The sequence below is a fragment of the Triticum urartu genome, chromosome 1A (genome assembly GCF_056163025.1).
Source record: "Triticum urartu cultivar PI428250 chromosome 1A, HENAU_Tu73, whole genome shotgun sequence".
Taxonomy (NCBI): domain Eukaryota; kingdom Viridiplantae; phylum Streptophyta; class Magnoliopsida; order Poales; family Poaceae; genus Triticum; species Triticum urartu.
In genome coordinates, this window is record NC_141873.1 from 549232287 (window position 1) to 549246676 (window position 14390).

At 51.8% G+C, this 14390-nt stretch overlaps 1 protein-coding gene across 1 annotated transcript in view; it reads left to right on the forward strand.

The window, feature by feature from the left end:
- LOC147992559 (uncharacterized) overlaps positions 1-14390 on the forward strand; it is a 28900-nt gene that overhangs the window by 13828 nt on the left and 682 nt on the right. The gene's annotated exons all lie outside the window — the stretch shown is intronic.

Below are 14390 nucleotides of genomic sequence, written 5' to 3' on the forward strand. Positions count from 1 at the left end.
TCACCAGCGGTGCCTGCGACATCTACAAAAAGGAAAAAAACAAGTCAATAAAACCCTAAAACTGCATCATCAGTAGCTAGGAAAAAACATACAAGAACACCTAAAAAATCTGTAAAACCTATGAAACATACAAGCACACATAAAAAATGTACAGAATAAAACATTGCACTCTAAAATTAGCATTTATACAAGTACGTCTGCTATAGAATAAAACCTAGGAGATTTTGCAGCACCAAGAAACCTATTTACAAATTTACATGGCAAACAAGGATGCCTCTATGCGGTGTGTGATTCCTTCAGGATCTCAAACAAGTTAATTTTCAGCGTCATTCTATTCAGCGCTGGAGCTTGAGATACATAAGTAAGAGTTCACATGTTTCGTGTAACTGCTACTGCGAACACGCGTTCGGCGCAAGGCCGGTCATAACTCCGTCACTCCGTGTAAGCTACTGGTAAATCCGCCGCATAAGATTCATGTTCAGACATGAATTCATTTCTGTTTGTTCTAGTTTCAGCAATCAAATCTGAAATGATCCTCGATTCAGAAGCAGGGGTATTGGGCTGCGGAGTTCAAACTTGGTTCATCATACGCAAAAAAAGGTTCGGAATACATATTGATCTAGTACATTTGCTGGTAAACTCTAGTACTCCTACATGCTTGCAGATGATGATCTTAGACAAAGTGCACGTACATTTGCAAAAGTACAAAGTTGGTTTCGGCCGTATATACAACACAAAAACACAAACACAGTAGTGTGCATGCATCTTCACATGGTGATCTGAAGTTTACTCTGTTCTACTGTATCATCTAAAACAAAATGTTCCTCACAAATTCCCCTCGGAAGTGTCCAGTGACCATTTAAACATAGCAATACCAATTCCCTGTATCCAATAGTTCGTGGATGAACAAAATCCCAAATCCTCCCAAATCCTAATCCCAATCCCATCCCAAATCCCTAGTGAACACAAGATTCAAATCCACCACCCCGCCCCCTCCATCTGCCCGCGGGAACACCACCCGCCCCCTCCCTCTGCCCACGGGAACACCACCCCGCCCCCTCCCTCGACTCGCGGGAACACCACCCCGTCCCCGTCCGCGCCGGCCCGTGGGAACACAAATGACTCGCTCGCACCATAACCCGCCCTAACCCTAAAGCCAACGGGGGAGGGGGAGACAACAACGAAAGGGAGAGCAGGAGGGGAGAGTTACCATCCGGGAAAGCCATAGATCGCCGGAGAATCGAGATCCGCCCTGGGCCGCCGCCGCCGCTCCTAATCTCCAGGCGCCAACAAGCCCGTCGCCCGCAGGTCGCCCTGCCTCCTCGCACCGAAATGACGCCCCCGTGCGGTTGCAGCAAAAAACTGGGGAAGGGATAACCCGTGCGCGTTAAAAAAACATGGGTCTGTGGTAACACGTGGCACAAACAACGTCCTTGGATCAAAAGAGATCCAACGCACAGAGCGCGACCGGCGCAACGGTTCGGCCGGCGCCCCAGCCACAAACACTTCCCTTTGAATAACTGCAAACCACAATACCTCAGATTTGGCACTCGGCTTATAAGGTATAAGCCGTGTGTAACAGGTGCCAGACACCCGGCTTATAGGCATTACAAGTGGCGGCCTGCCAAATATAAGCCGAGAAGGAGGCACTCGGCTTATATATAATATATATAAATTGTCTGTTGTGCGGCCCGATGCCGACACATGGCCGTTAGCACATGACTACCGTTATGTTACTTTATTAATCCGTGTGCCTCGCGCAAACACTCGGTTTATATATAAACTGAGTTTTTTTAGCACGACACCCAGCTTATACCTGGTAAGCCGGTCCCCTGTAAGCCGTGTCCTATAAACCGGGAGTTTTACTCGGTTTATATATAAGCCGAGTGCAAATCGACATAAGCCGAATGTATTAGGCACACGGCTTACATTTTTTTCTTGTAGTGTTAGGAACTTATCTTGACTAATTTATTGTAAAAAGCTGTCAGAGCTCACTTCTGGAAATTAGCAGTAGCAAAATGTGGTTAAGATTTAAGGCATCCGGACTAAGCTTTGCAGCCTTTACATCTAATTTGACATGTGTGAATTATGACCATGAGATCTTGTTTAGTGCATACATCATTCTTGTTTTTTTCTCTCCACTGCTACGCCATCTGGTAATTAGTATATTCTGCTACTTTCATCTATGGAAGTATGATTTGTCACTTCTACAAATCAGACCAATCATTTATTTATGGACCAGTATAATATAATTTGCAGTACTTGGCGTTGAGCTGCTAGCACTGCTGAATCTTAGCCGCAAAAAAGCCCCATTTGCTCATGAGAAAAGAATTTTGATGATAGTATTTTTTTTCGAACAATGCAGGAGAACTGCATGTGACAATAATTTTGATGATAGTATTGCTTTTGCTAACCTTTTCTTCCCAAACAGCTAATGGAAGCTACAGGTGAGTGGATAGACTCCCCTCCCCTCCTGGCCGCTCCCGCGGGCGCCGCCGGGGGGGGGGGAACCCTAGCGCGCGGGCTCGGCCCTCCTCCTTGTTCCTCCCTCCCCTCGCCGCTGCCCCCGCGTGCTGGCGGGCAAAGCCCGGCCAGCTCGGGTGGCGGCAGGGCCTCTTCCTCCCCCCGCACGGCGCTGGATGGTGCGGGCCATCGGGGCTGGGCGGCGGCGGCGTGGCGTGGCTGGTGCGGGCTGGGGCGTTCTCTGCTCCCGGTGGCGGCGACTTTGGGCGTGGCTCAGATCTGACGAAGCTGCGGCGCGGGTGGCCTGGGCCTATGTGGTGGCGAGGCTCCGGCTCCTGCAGGTGGTGGTCGGCTCAGGTGACCGCCCCTTGCTGCAACGCTCCTTGGTGGTGGCGGGCCTGCCGGCCCCCGGCCGATCCGGCGATGGCAGGTGCCGCGGGCTGTGCTCGGCGTGGATGGGGCTACCACGGCGTGGTGGTGGCCCTTGGCGGTGGTCGGGTTCGTCTCACGGCGGCGGCTGGATCTCTTCGGCGTCGGCCCGTCGGTGAGCGGCTTGTGCATGCCTTCAACCCCTCTTCTCGGTGCCCGGGCGCAATCTTCGTCGAAGAGTTGGCTCGTCCCCAGCTTTGGTCCATCGCTCGTTGTCGGTGTCAAAACCGGCGGATCTCGGGTAGGGGGTCCTGAACTGTGCGTCTAGGCCGGATGGTAACATGAGGCAAGGGACACGAAGTTTTACCCAGGTTCGGGCCCTCTCGATGGAGGTAAAACCCTACATCCTGCTTGATTAATATTGATGATATGGGTAGTACAAGAGTAGATCTACCACGAGATCAGAGAGGCTAAACCCTAGAAGCTAGCCTATGATATGATTGTGTTGTCCTACAGACTAAAACCCTCCGGTTTATATAGACACCGGGTAGGGTTAGGGTTGCATAGAGTCAGTTACAATGGTAGGAGATCTACATATCCGTATCGCCAAGCTCGCCTTCCACGCCAAGGAAAGTCCCTTCCGGACACGGGACGAAGTCTTCAATCTTGTATCTTCATAGTCCAGGAGTCCGGCTGAAGGTATAGTCCGGTCATCTGGACACCCCCTAATCCAGGACTCCCTCAGTAGCCCCTGAATCAGGCTTCAATGATGACGAGTCCAGCGCGCATATTGTCTTCGGCATTGCAAGGCGGGTTCCTCCTCCAAGTACTTCGTAGAAGATTTTGAACACAAAGATAGTGTCCGGCTCTGCAAAATAAGTTTCCACATATTGCCATAGAGAGAATAATATTTACGCAAATCTAATCTGCTGACGTATTCCGTAGTGTGACATCACACCACGGCCAAGCTTTTATTCGAACCGTTTTACTGTCCCATCTCAGCGTGTTATGCGAGGCGGCTTCCTTGGCACGTCTTGTTAAAGCAGAGATCGTGTCCCCTTATTCCGGGATTCTCATCAATACGGGCGTGGGTAACCCAACCGCGCCATTGATTACGGCGCTTGGGAGATAAGCGAGTTTTACCAGGCTGGTGGGGACGCATAGCCGCGTCCACCCATATAAGGGGATAAGGATCCACCTTTTCACCTACGCCTTCTTCCTCCTTTGCCTATCCATTTTCGTGCACTCGAGCTCCAGCGCCCAAATTCGCACTTCCCACCTCAACCTTCTCCAGCCATGTCCAGAGCGGGAGGCAAGTGGATGGTCTCCTCCGTTACGGAGGGACACATCAAAAGACTAAGGAAGGCCGGATACTTGTCCAACGACATTGCGCACCGGCTTCTCGAAGGAGGGCAGCTCATCCCTACCCCTAGGCCCCATGAGAGGGTGGTGTTCCTCCCTCATTTCCTCCACGGATTGGGTTTCCCTCTCCACCCATTTGTCCGGGGGCTCATGTTCTACTATGGCCTGGATTTCCACGATCTAGCCCCGAACTTTGTCCTCAACATCTCGGCGTTTATCATCGTGTGCGAGGCCTTCTTCCGCATCTGCCCCTATTTCGGCCTATGGCTCAAGACTTTTAACGTCAAGCCGAAGGTAGTGCGCGGAAACCAGGCGGAGTGCGGAGGCGCCATGGTGGGCAAGATGCCCAACATCTTATGGCTCGAGGGCTCCTTTGTGGAGACCCTGAAGGGGTGGCAATCATGGTGGTTTTACATCACCGAGCCGCGCGACCCTAAGTGGGTCGCAGCCCCCGAGTTCCGATCCAGACCCCCAACGCGGCTCACGTCCTGGAAAGAGACGGGCCTGTCATGGGGTAAAAAAGGAGAGCTGACCGGACTCCAAACATGCGTCCAAACCCTGGTGGACAAGCAGCTCAAGCTTGTCAACATCGTCCAGGTTATGCTCATCCGCCGGATCCTCCCGTGTCAACAACGGGCTTTCAACCTGTGGGAGTTTGACCCGGCGCGGCACCAAACTTTGAGTAGGCTCTTCGACACGACGTACGAAGATGCCTGGAAGGTGCTTTTCAAAGGCGCCGAGGCCCCCGCATCCGCAACCGAGGATCGCAGATTCAGCATGCAGCGTCACGCTCGTGCGGTAAGCTATTTTTACCTTTTACAGGGTATCAGTTTTTCATAGTTTGACTCCATGCAGGATCTAAACTCCCTTGCCTTTGACAGGATTGGCAGGAGACGTACGGACAAATCAACTGTCCGGCTCCTTTGCCCGAAGGCCCAGCGGACGCTCGTTTGGCAAAGCTGCTAGTTCCGGCACCCTATGTGGTGCCGGAGAAGAAGGCCGCGAAAAAGGCCACGGGGACTCGAAAGAGTGCCCGGCGCCAGGAGGTGTCGAACCCATCATCCGACGGTTCCGAGGCGCATTCCTCCCGTGAAGACGAGGAGGAAGAAGAAGAGACCTCCCCCCCTCCAGCGGGAGGTGAGAAGAAAAGGAAGGCCGCCCTTGCTGGAGAGGCCGGAGGGTCCAAGAAGGGGAAAACCCTTCCTCCAGACTATTCCACCGACGCCGACGACGGCGGAGAGGAGTGGCCGCCCAGGGCCAAGCCCCTGGCAAAATCGTAAGTATCCGGATACCAGAGTAATTCATAGTATTCGTTTATTGCACAGCTTTCCCTTATGTCGAATATGTTTATGCAGCCCACCCAAAGACCGGCTCGACGCGTCGTCGAGCGGCTCACTGGACTCGTCGGATGTGAACTCGCTTCCGACGGCTTCCTCCTCCCGCCCTACGGACGACACCGAAGTGTTGTCCCAACAGGTTCCAAGCTGGGAGGAGGTGGTCCTGGAGGCGCCGCAAGGCGACCTCCCGGACTCCAGGAGTAAAGGGGATGAAACCCCCCAGGGCTCCAAGTCCGGCTCTAGGCCGGACACCGCTTCGGAACCTTCAAAGGTTCTAGAGTCCGGCGGGGGACCTCCTTCCAAGAGGAGCAAGCCCACCGTGCCGGTGACCCCCGTCCAACCGGAGGCGCCGGACAATCTGTTGGAGGCGCTCCAAGGCGCCTCCATCGACGAGGAGCACCGCACCATTATGAGTGCGGTGGTCCAGAAGGTTCAGTCCGCTAAGAGCGGACTAACTGAAGCTTGTACTAGCCTTTTAACAGGCTTTGAGGTAAGTAAAGATTGTGTAAATAATATTACCGCATAGACAGTAGCCCCTGATGCTCTGTTTGGCGTTCGGGAAGAAAAGCCGAATAGAGGATCAAATAAAATTCACAGGAGTCTAACAAAAAGGAGTCAATATGCGTATGCAGACTTCTCTGCTTGCGTCCGCCGCACTGACTGGGGAAGTGGACACGCTAAAGCAGAACCTCGAGCGGTCCGAGCAAGAGCTCGGGCGTTCCAAGAAGCAGCTCGAGGACAATGAAGGTAAGAAATACCTTGTTTAAATATATATAAAAAGGTGCAATTGCAAAAAAATGACAGTATTATCGTGGCTATTGTAGGGGCCACGTCTGAGGTGGCGACCCTTAATCAAGCGCTGGTCGAGGCCGAGAAGAGGGCGGCCACAAAGCGCACCGAGCGGGAGAAGTATGAGGCCGAGATTGGCAAGGTACGGCAAGAGCTCCAGGCTCTCATAGAAAAACATGAGAGTTTGGAGCTTGACTCAAAGACGCAAGCGTCCGAGCTCACGGTGGCTATTGAAAATGTCAAGTCTGCCAAGGCCGAATCCTAGAAGACCCTCCAGGAGTTGGATGAGGTGAAGAAGATAGCGGCGGGTAAGGCATTCTTTATGCAAAGCAAACACATAAACGTGAGCTACTTGTTACTTACCCGAATTCGGAGCTCTCCAGGAGCGTTCACAGATCTTCCCCGGAGTGTGTTCGATGCCGCCGCATTCTATCGAGCCGAGGAGGGCAGCTCGACAGAGAAGGTGTTCTGGTCTCAGTATGCTGAGGCCGGACACCCCGTGCCCCCTGAGCAACCAGCTGAAGCAACTGGTCGAGCTCCACAAGGCGGCCGAACAGGCCATGAAGGGCCTCATAGTTCGGCTATGGCCTGGAGGGGCTCTGCCTGGGAGCTATTTCGGGCTAGTGCGGCGGCTGGTGGAGGCCTGTCCAAGGCTCGAAGTCATCAAGCGCTCCGTCTGCATTGAAGGTGCCCGTAGGGCCCTTGCCCGTGCTAAGGTGCACTGGGGCAAGCTGGATTCTGAGAAGCTTGTGAAGGACGGGCCACCGCTGGGGAAAGAGCATCGCAAGCCCGAGAATTATTATAAGGATGTTCTGAAGGGTGCCTGCCTTGTGGCGGATGAATGTTCTATGGATGTAATTTTTGAGTGAAACTTGCTCGTTTTATCTTGTGCGCTGAAAACTTGTTCATATGCGCTAAGCAATGCTGTTGGAATTTAAAATATTACCTTCTGTGCGGTTGTTTATCAATTCTGAGAGATGGCAAGTCGTCGGCTTCTGCCCCCGTGCCGCTAGTGCTGGGGTGTTCGGGGATAAACCTGAGCGCTCTTTTCCCCATGTTTGGGTCCTTCGAGGGAGGCGCTCAGCCCAACGAACAAGGCAATCGGACTATAATGCGTGAACACTCTCACTTAGCCATAGAATTCTATAATTTTAAATTTCGGCGAAGCCCTTGGTATTCGGAAGACCGAGTTCGGGGCGCTATCCACGCCTTGGCCGGACAGAGCCGGCTCCTCGCTCTAAGCGGCATAAGTCTTTAGGGACTCGAAAAACCTCTCGAACAGTGACCAGCTCTCGCTTCATCATGACAGTCAGTTTTAGCTTTCTCCACTGAGGTGCTCGACCCAGCTCAACTGGGGCACAATCGCAGTGGTTCTCCTAGTGCTACCTTAGCCAATATAGCGGAACGTAAGGCACCAAAACATAGGAGCCGGGCAAACCCAACTATTGACCCAAGACATGATTCGGAGCCGATGCATATAATGCTATAAGTTCGGGGTACCGCACTTGTTAAAGTGTTCGGACTTCTCACACCATATTGAGGGGTACTAAAGCCCCTGGCGTATTTTGGTCGTACCAAAGTGTACGGATGCAACATGTCGTTAAGGAACATATATTAAAAAAGAGTAATGCAAAAATAGACAAAAGCTATGCATTGTTTATTAAAGAGGGCTGCGATCAAAGCAGAACGATACAAATAATGCGATAAGCAAAAGGTTGGACTATGTAACATGTCCGTTCCAGGGGCAAGCTGCGGAATAGTATGCAAAACAGGTATACTACTCGTGATATAGACCACCTGGGAGTTCCGTAATGCGGCGTGGCTTGTCTGCTTCCCTGGTTCTTGCATCGTTTCTGCGGCAATTGAACTGCTGAACAGGCCTTCCAAAGAGTGGAGTCCTGAAAGTAAGAGAAAATTAAAAAATCGGCACCCCCTGGTGCGGTTTAAGCCGTGTTTCGGGCGTGCCGTGATGGTGCCCCTCCCCTGTACCCATGGTATTTCTAGAGCGTAATTATGTACGCAAAGTACTGGTATCGCATTTTTGCGAGGGCTGGGGTTGAGGACGCATTGCTACGCCTGCTCGGGTCGTGCCAGGCGGTCTTGTTGTAGGTTACTCCGGGCGCGCTTGACAGTGTCCGGTCGTTTAATGGCCGGACTAGAGAACTGCCTGGAGAGGCTGCTTTGTACTTCTGCTGCAAGGGCCGCCGTGTGCTCCTCCGTTCGGAGGGAGCGTTCGGTGTTTCCATTGACCGTAATTACTCCTCGAGGGCCTGGCATTTTGAGCTTAAGGTATGCGTAGTGCGGTACCGCATTGAACTTGGCGAATGCGGTTCGCCCGAGCAGTGCGTGATAGCCACTGCGGAATGGGACTATGTCGAAGATTAACTCCTCGCTTCGGAAATTATTCGGAGATCCGAAGACCACTTCAAGTGTGACTGAGCCTGTACAGTTGGCCTCTACACCTGGTATTACGCCTTTAAATGTCGTTTTAGTGGGCTTAATCCTCGAGGGATCTATGCCCATTTTCCGCACTATATCCTGGTAAAGCAGGTTCAGGCTGCTGCCGCCGTCCATAAGGACTCTAGTGAGATGAAATCCGTCAACAATTGGGTCTAGAACCAATGCGGCGAATCCGCCATGACGGATGCTAGTGGGATGGTCCCTTCGATCAAAGGTGATCGGGCAGGAGGACCATGGGTTGAACTTTGGGGCGACTGGCTCTACCGCGTATACGTCCCTTAACGCGCGCTTCCGCTTCCTTTTGGGGACGTGGGTTGCGTATATCATGTTCACCGTCCGCACTTGTGGGGGAAAACCCTTCTGTCCACTGTTGTTCGGCGGCCGGGGCTCCTCGTCGTCATCGCTATGCAGCCCCTTGTCTTCATTTTCGGCATTTAACTTTCCTGTCTGCTTGAACACCCAACAATCCCTATTGGTGTGATTGGCCGGCTTTTCGGGGGTGCCATGTATCTGGCATAAGCGGTCGAGTATTCGGTCCAAACTGGACAGCCCCCTAGGATTCCTTTTGAATGGCTTTTTTCGCTGACCGGATTTAGAGCCTCTAAATCCGGCATTAACTGCCGTATCCTCAGTATTGTCGCCGTTAATGCGGCGCTTCTGCTTGTTGCGACGCGACCTACTACTACTATCCCTGGTATACGAATTACCAGGGTTCTTGGTCATATTGTTGCTACGAGCAAGCCAGCTGTCTTCTCCCGCGCAAAAGCGGGTCATGAGTGTCGTGAGTGCTGCCATAGACTTCGGCTTTTCCTGTCCAAGGTGCCGGGCAAGCCACTCGTCACGGATATTGTGCTTGAAGGCTTCTAGGGCCTCAGTGTCTGGACAGTCGACTATTTGATTTTTCTTTGTTAGGAACCGTGTCCAGAATTGCCTGGCCGATTCCTCTGGTTGCTGAATTACGTGACTTAGGTCATCGACGTCTGGGGGTCGCACATAAGTGCCTTGGAAATTGTCGAGGAATGCGGCTTCGAGGTCCTCCCAACAACTGATTGATCCTGTTGGCAAGCTATTAAGCCAACGCCGAGCTGGTCCTTTAAGCTGGAGTGGGAGGTATTTGATGGCGTGGAAATCATCGCCGCGGGCCATGTGGATATGAAGGAGATAATCCTCGATTCATACCGCAGGATCTGTTGTGCCATCATATGATTCGATGTTTACGGGTTTGAAACCCTCAGGGATTTGATGATCCATTATTTCGTCTGTGAAGCATAGTGGGTGTGCGGCGCCTCTGTACTGGGCTATATCACGACGTAGCTCCAATGAGCTTTATCTACTGTGTTCGGCCCTGCCGAATTTGTGGCCGGCGTGACAGTTACCGTCTTGAGCCGTGGGGCGCCCACGCGATCCGTAGATCGATCTTATTTGCCTTGCCTTGTCCTCCAACATATCTCGTAAGTCCGGCGCATATTCCCGTGCCTTGGTACGGGGTGCGGCTTGAGTGGAGGGCCGAGAGGCCTCTCTGTTGCGGCCACGAGGTAGCCGGTCGGCCGCATCAAGTGCTTCCTCCTCTAATCGGGGTAGCAACCTGCGCTTTGGGTAGCTCTTGGAGGGGAGTTCGAGTTTATGCTCTTCGGCCGCAAGGACTTCAGTCCATCTGTCGACTAGCAAATCTTGGTCAGCTCTAAGTTGTTGCTGTATTTTCTTGAGGCTTCTTGCCGTGGCCATAAGCCTGCGTTGAAAACGCTCTTGCTCGATGGGATCCTCTGGCACGACAAATTCGTCGTCGTCGAGGCTTGCCTCGTCTTCGGAGGGAGGCATATAATTATCGTCCTCGACCTCTCTGTCTGCCGCTCTCTCATGAGGGCTGGTTTCTCCATCCTCCTGTGCTAAATCTTGCTGGAGGGGGTTTTCTTCGGCACTCTCCGGAGTATTATTATCTCCCGTGCTGGAATCGCCGTATTTGTTTTGGCGGGATTTTGATCGGCGCCGCTGACGCCGGCGCTTAGGCTGTTTCTTGGAGGGGTCATCCTCCGCTGTTCCATCGCCATCTCCTTCTTTTGGGGTGTCCACCATGTATATGTCATATGACGAGGTGGCTTTCCAGAGCCTAATAGGCGCTGGTTCTTCATCGTCTCCTTCATCGGCGTCCATACCGTCGATGTCTTCGGAGTCGAAGTCGAGCATGTCGGTTAAATCATCGACAGTGGCTACAAAGTGGGTGGTGGGTGGGCTTTGAATTTCTTCATCGTCCGTACCCCAACCTTGCTGACCGTAGTCCGGCCAGGGCTCTCCTGATAAAGAGAGAGACTTCAGTGTCTTCAGAATATCGCCAAAAGGCGAGTGCTAAAAGATGTCCGCGGCAGTAAACTCCATGATCGGCGCCCAATCGGATTCGATCGGCAGGGGCGCGGAGGGTTCGGAGTCCGGAGAGGAGTCCGGCTTCTTGGAGTCACGAGTCTCACGGAGTGCGGGGCTGGTGTTCGGCTCGATCTCCGTTGGGATCGCAGCCCCCGAGGCGGCGTCCAACCACCCATCCTCGATCGGCGCAGTTGGCTCCGAATTAAGAGTCAAAGCCGATGCGGGTGCGGCCTCCAGGGCACTGTTTGGCGGCAGAGCTAGATCATGCTCGTCGTGATAGTGCGGCACGCTCGGCAGTGGCTCGAATCCGTCGAAGATCAAGTCCCCGCGGATGTCAACCGTGTAGTTTAAGCTTCCAAATCTGACCTGACGGCCAGGGGCATAGCTTTCGATCTGCTCCAGATGGCCAAGTGAATTGGCCCGTAGTGCGAAGCCGCCGAAGACGAAGATCTGCCCGGGGAGGAAGGTCTCACCCTGGACTACATCGCCATTGATGATCGTAGGAGCCATCAAGCCTGACGGCGACGACACAGAGGAACTCTCAATGAAAGCACCAATGTCGGTGTCAAAACCGGCGGATCTCGGGTAGGGGGTCCCGAACTGTGCGTCTAGGCCGGATGGTAATAGGAGGCAAGGGACACGAAGTTTTACCCAGGTTCGGGCCCTCTCGATGGAGGTAAAACCCTACGTCCTGCTTGATTAATATTGATGATATGGGTAGTACAAGAGTAGATCTACCACGAGATCAGAGAGGCTAAACCCTAGAAGCTAGTCTATGGTATGATTGTGTTATCCTATGGACTAAAACCCTCCGGTTTATATAGACACCGGATAGGGTTAGGGTTGCATAGAGTCGGTTACAATGGTAGGAGATCTACATATCCGTATCGCCAAGCTTGCCTTCCACGCCAAGAAAAGTCCCTTCCGGACACGGGACAAAGTCTTCAATCTTGTATCTTCATAGTCCAGGAGTCCGGCTGAAGGTATAGTCCGGTCATCTGGACACCCCCTACTCCAGGACTCCCTCACTCGTCTCGCGCCCGGGCTGCAGGACCGATCTCTTCTTGCGCCTGGCTGCAGGACCGAGCCCGTCTCGCGCACGGCTGCAGGACCGAGCTTGTCTCGCGCCTGGCGATAGGACCGAGCTCATCTAGCGCACGGTGCAGCAGGACGAGACGATGGTGGCCAGATGCTTGGGGCCGCTCAGTCTCTTTGATTGGGGTAGCGGCGGGTCTCGGATGAGGTGGTGTTTAGGCCTTGGATGCCGGGGCGGCGGCCCTGTGGTGGTTGCGCGGTGCTCATGGGCAGAGCCCGTGGCTCGGTGCTGCCCGGTGACTATGACCGTGGGGGCGGTGTGGCTGCCGGGGTATGGCGTTCGGTGGCAATGAGTGTTGGCCGGGGTGAAAACCCGCTCTTTCTTCGGACGGACCGGCGGCGGCGAATCTCGCTCCCTTCCTGAAGGCATCGTCGCGGCTCTCATCGCCCGTCGTGTTGCTCTAGGGGAAACTCTAACCCTCGGGTCGGGCGGTGGCGGCGCTCCGGTGTTGTTTCCTTCCTGAAGGCGCCGCTTTGGAGCTCACGGTTCATCATATATGGCTTCATCTCATCGCAGTGGCGTGTTCACGGCGGAGACCCCGATGGTTGTTGTAGTGCTAGGGGAGGTGTTGCTGCGTTCAACATCTTTGTATCCGGCCTTGGGTGTGTGCGTGTGTTTTGGTCGCGTGCGTTTGTACCATGTTGCTGTGGATCGTGCTTTATATATAAAGCGGGGCGAAAGCCTTTTTCGGTAATGGAAGCTACAGACAAATTTATCTCAGTTCATTCATGCTTTGCTTACATTTTTACCGATTTCCTTTACATGTTACTTGAAATTATTTGTTCCGATCTAGCAGCAGATATTATTATTTGCTGTTTTCGGACTTATTTGCATATATGTGTCAACTGTCAAGTAAATTATTATTAGAGCTATTTATGGTCTTTTCGTTTTCTTCCATTGTGAAATGCGAGTCATATATGTGTGCAGACATGCAGTTCTGCATACTAGGCTAAGTAATTGCTCGTGAATAACAAATTAAGGTAAGCAATATGACTAGGCATACTTGATCAATACAGCTAAATCAGCCAAGCATTGCCATTTATTCTCAGCCATCAGGTCGTCTCTACCCACACAGACTAGAATACGCAATTGGAATTATTGTGGTTGCATGTTCATTTGTTTGTGTTGTGACATTTGTTTTTGGAAATTTTCCTCTGCCACAGTTTATTGTTGTGCATTGTATTGCTTGTTTTTTTTTATATCTGGTATGTCCAGATTTTCTCGTTAGTGTTTCTTACTGTCTACAGTTTCTTGGAGAATGATACAAATTTATCTCAGTTTATTCATGCTCTGCTTACATTTGACAAATTTCCTCTGCCACAATTTATCTCAGCTAGCAGTATTTGTGTTGTGAATGATGCAAATGGCATGCAATGCTTATGTCAAACCGATTAAACTTACACTTGATAAACTAGCACATTTCCTGCGTACAGTTTCTTGGAGGCTGGACGGTATTCGGTATGTCATCATACCAAATTGATGCTACCGGATTAATGACACAATATCAGGCACTTGACTCCAATTAAGTAATTATTAAGTAGTTGGCATGGCTCACTTCTGGAATTCTGCCTTGAGGATATTTTTGGCAAAACCGTTCACATGCTCAAGACCTCCACTGTAGACTGTACTCGGCTGCCTCACTTTCTAATTTGTAATACATGAGGGGCTGCATATATACCAGCACAGTTGTTTTTTCTGTTCTAGTAGGTTACTTGTTGCTTTGTGCTAGTTTGATGCATGGAAGCATTGATTTCTTGTTTCTCTCAACTAGGGCTGGAAAAAAAGCTCGAATCTCGTGAGCTAAACGAGTAGCTCGTGACTCGGCTCGAATCGACTCGAACTCGAAGAATAACGAGACAAGCCGAGCTTTAGTTTAAGATCGTTTATAGACCAAGTTAAACGAGTCAATCTCACGAGTACTCGTGTAACTCGTTAGGCTCGGTACAAAAGATCAGCCACTCTCAATATAAAAAAAGATCAGCCACTCAGCATCCTATGTCCCAAGCGCACAACACAAGGCCTAGCCATTGAAGGCCCAACCGCCTAGGAGACTCATGCGTTACAAGGAAATTACTATTGTTTAATATATACATAATAATTTTTATAATATTTGAGGGTTTTATATTCGTATCTTTAACGAGCTTAACAAACTAAAC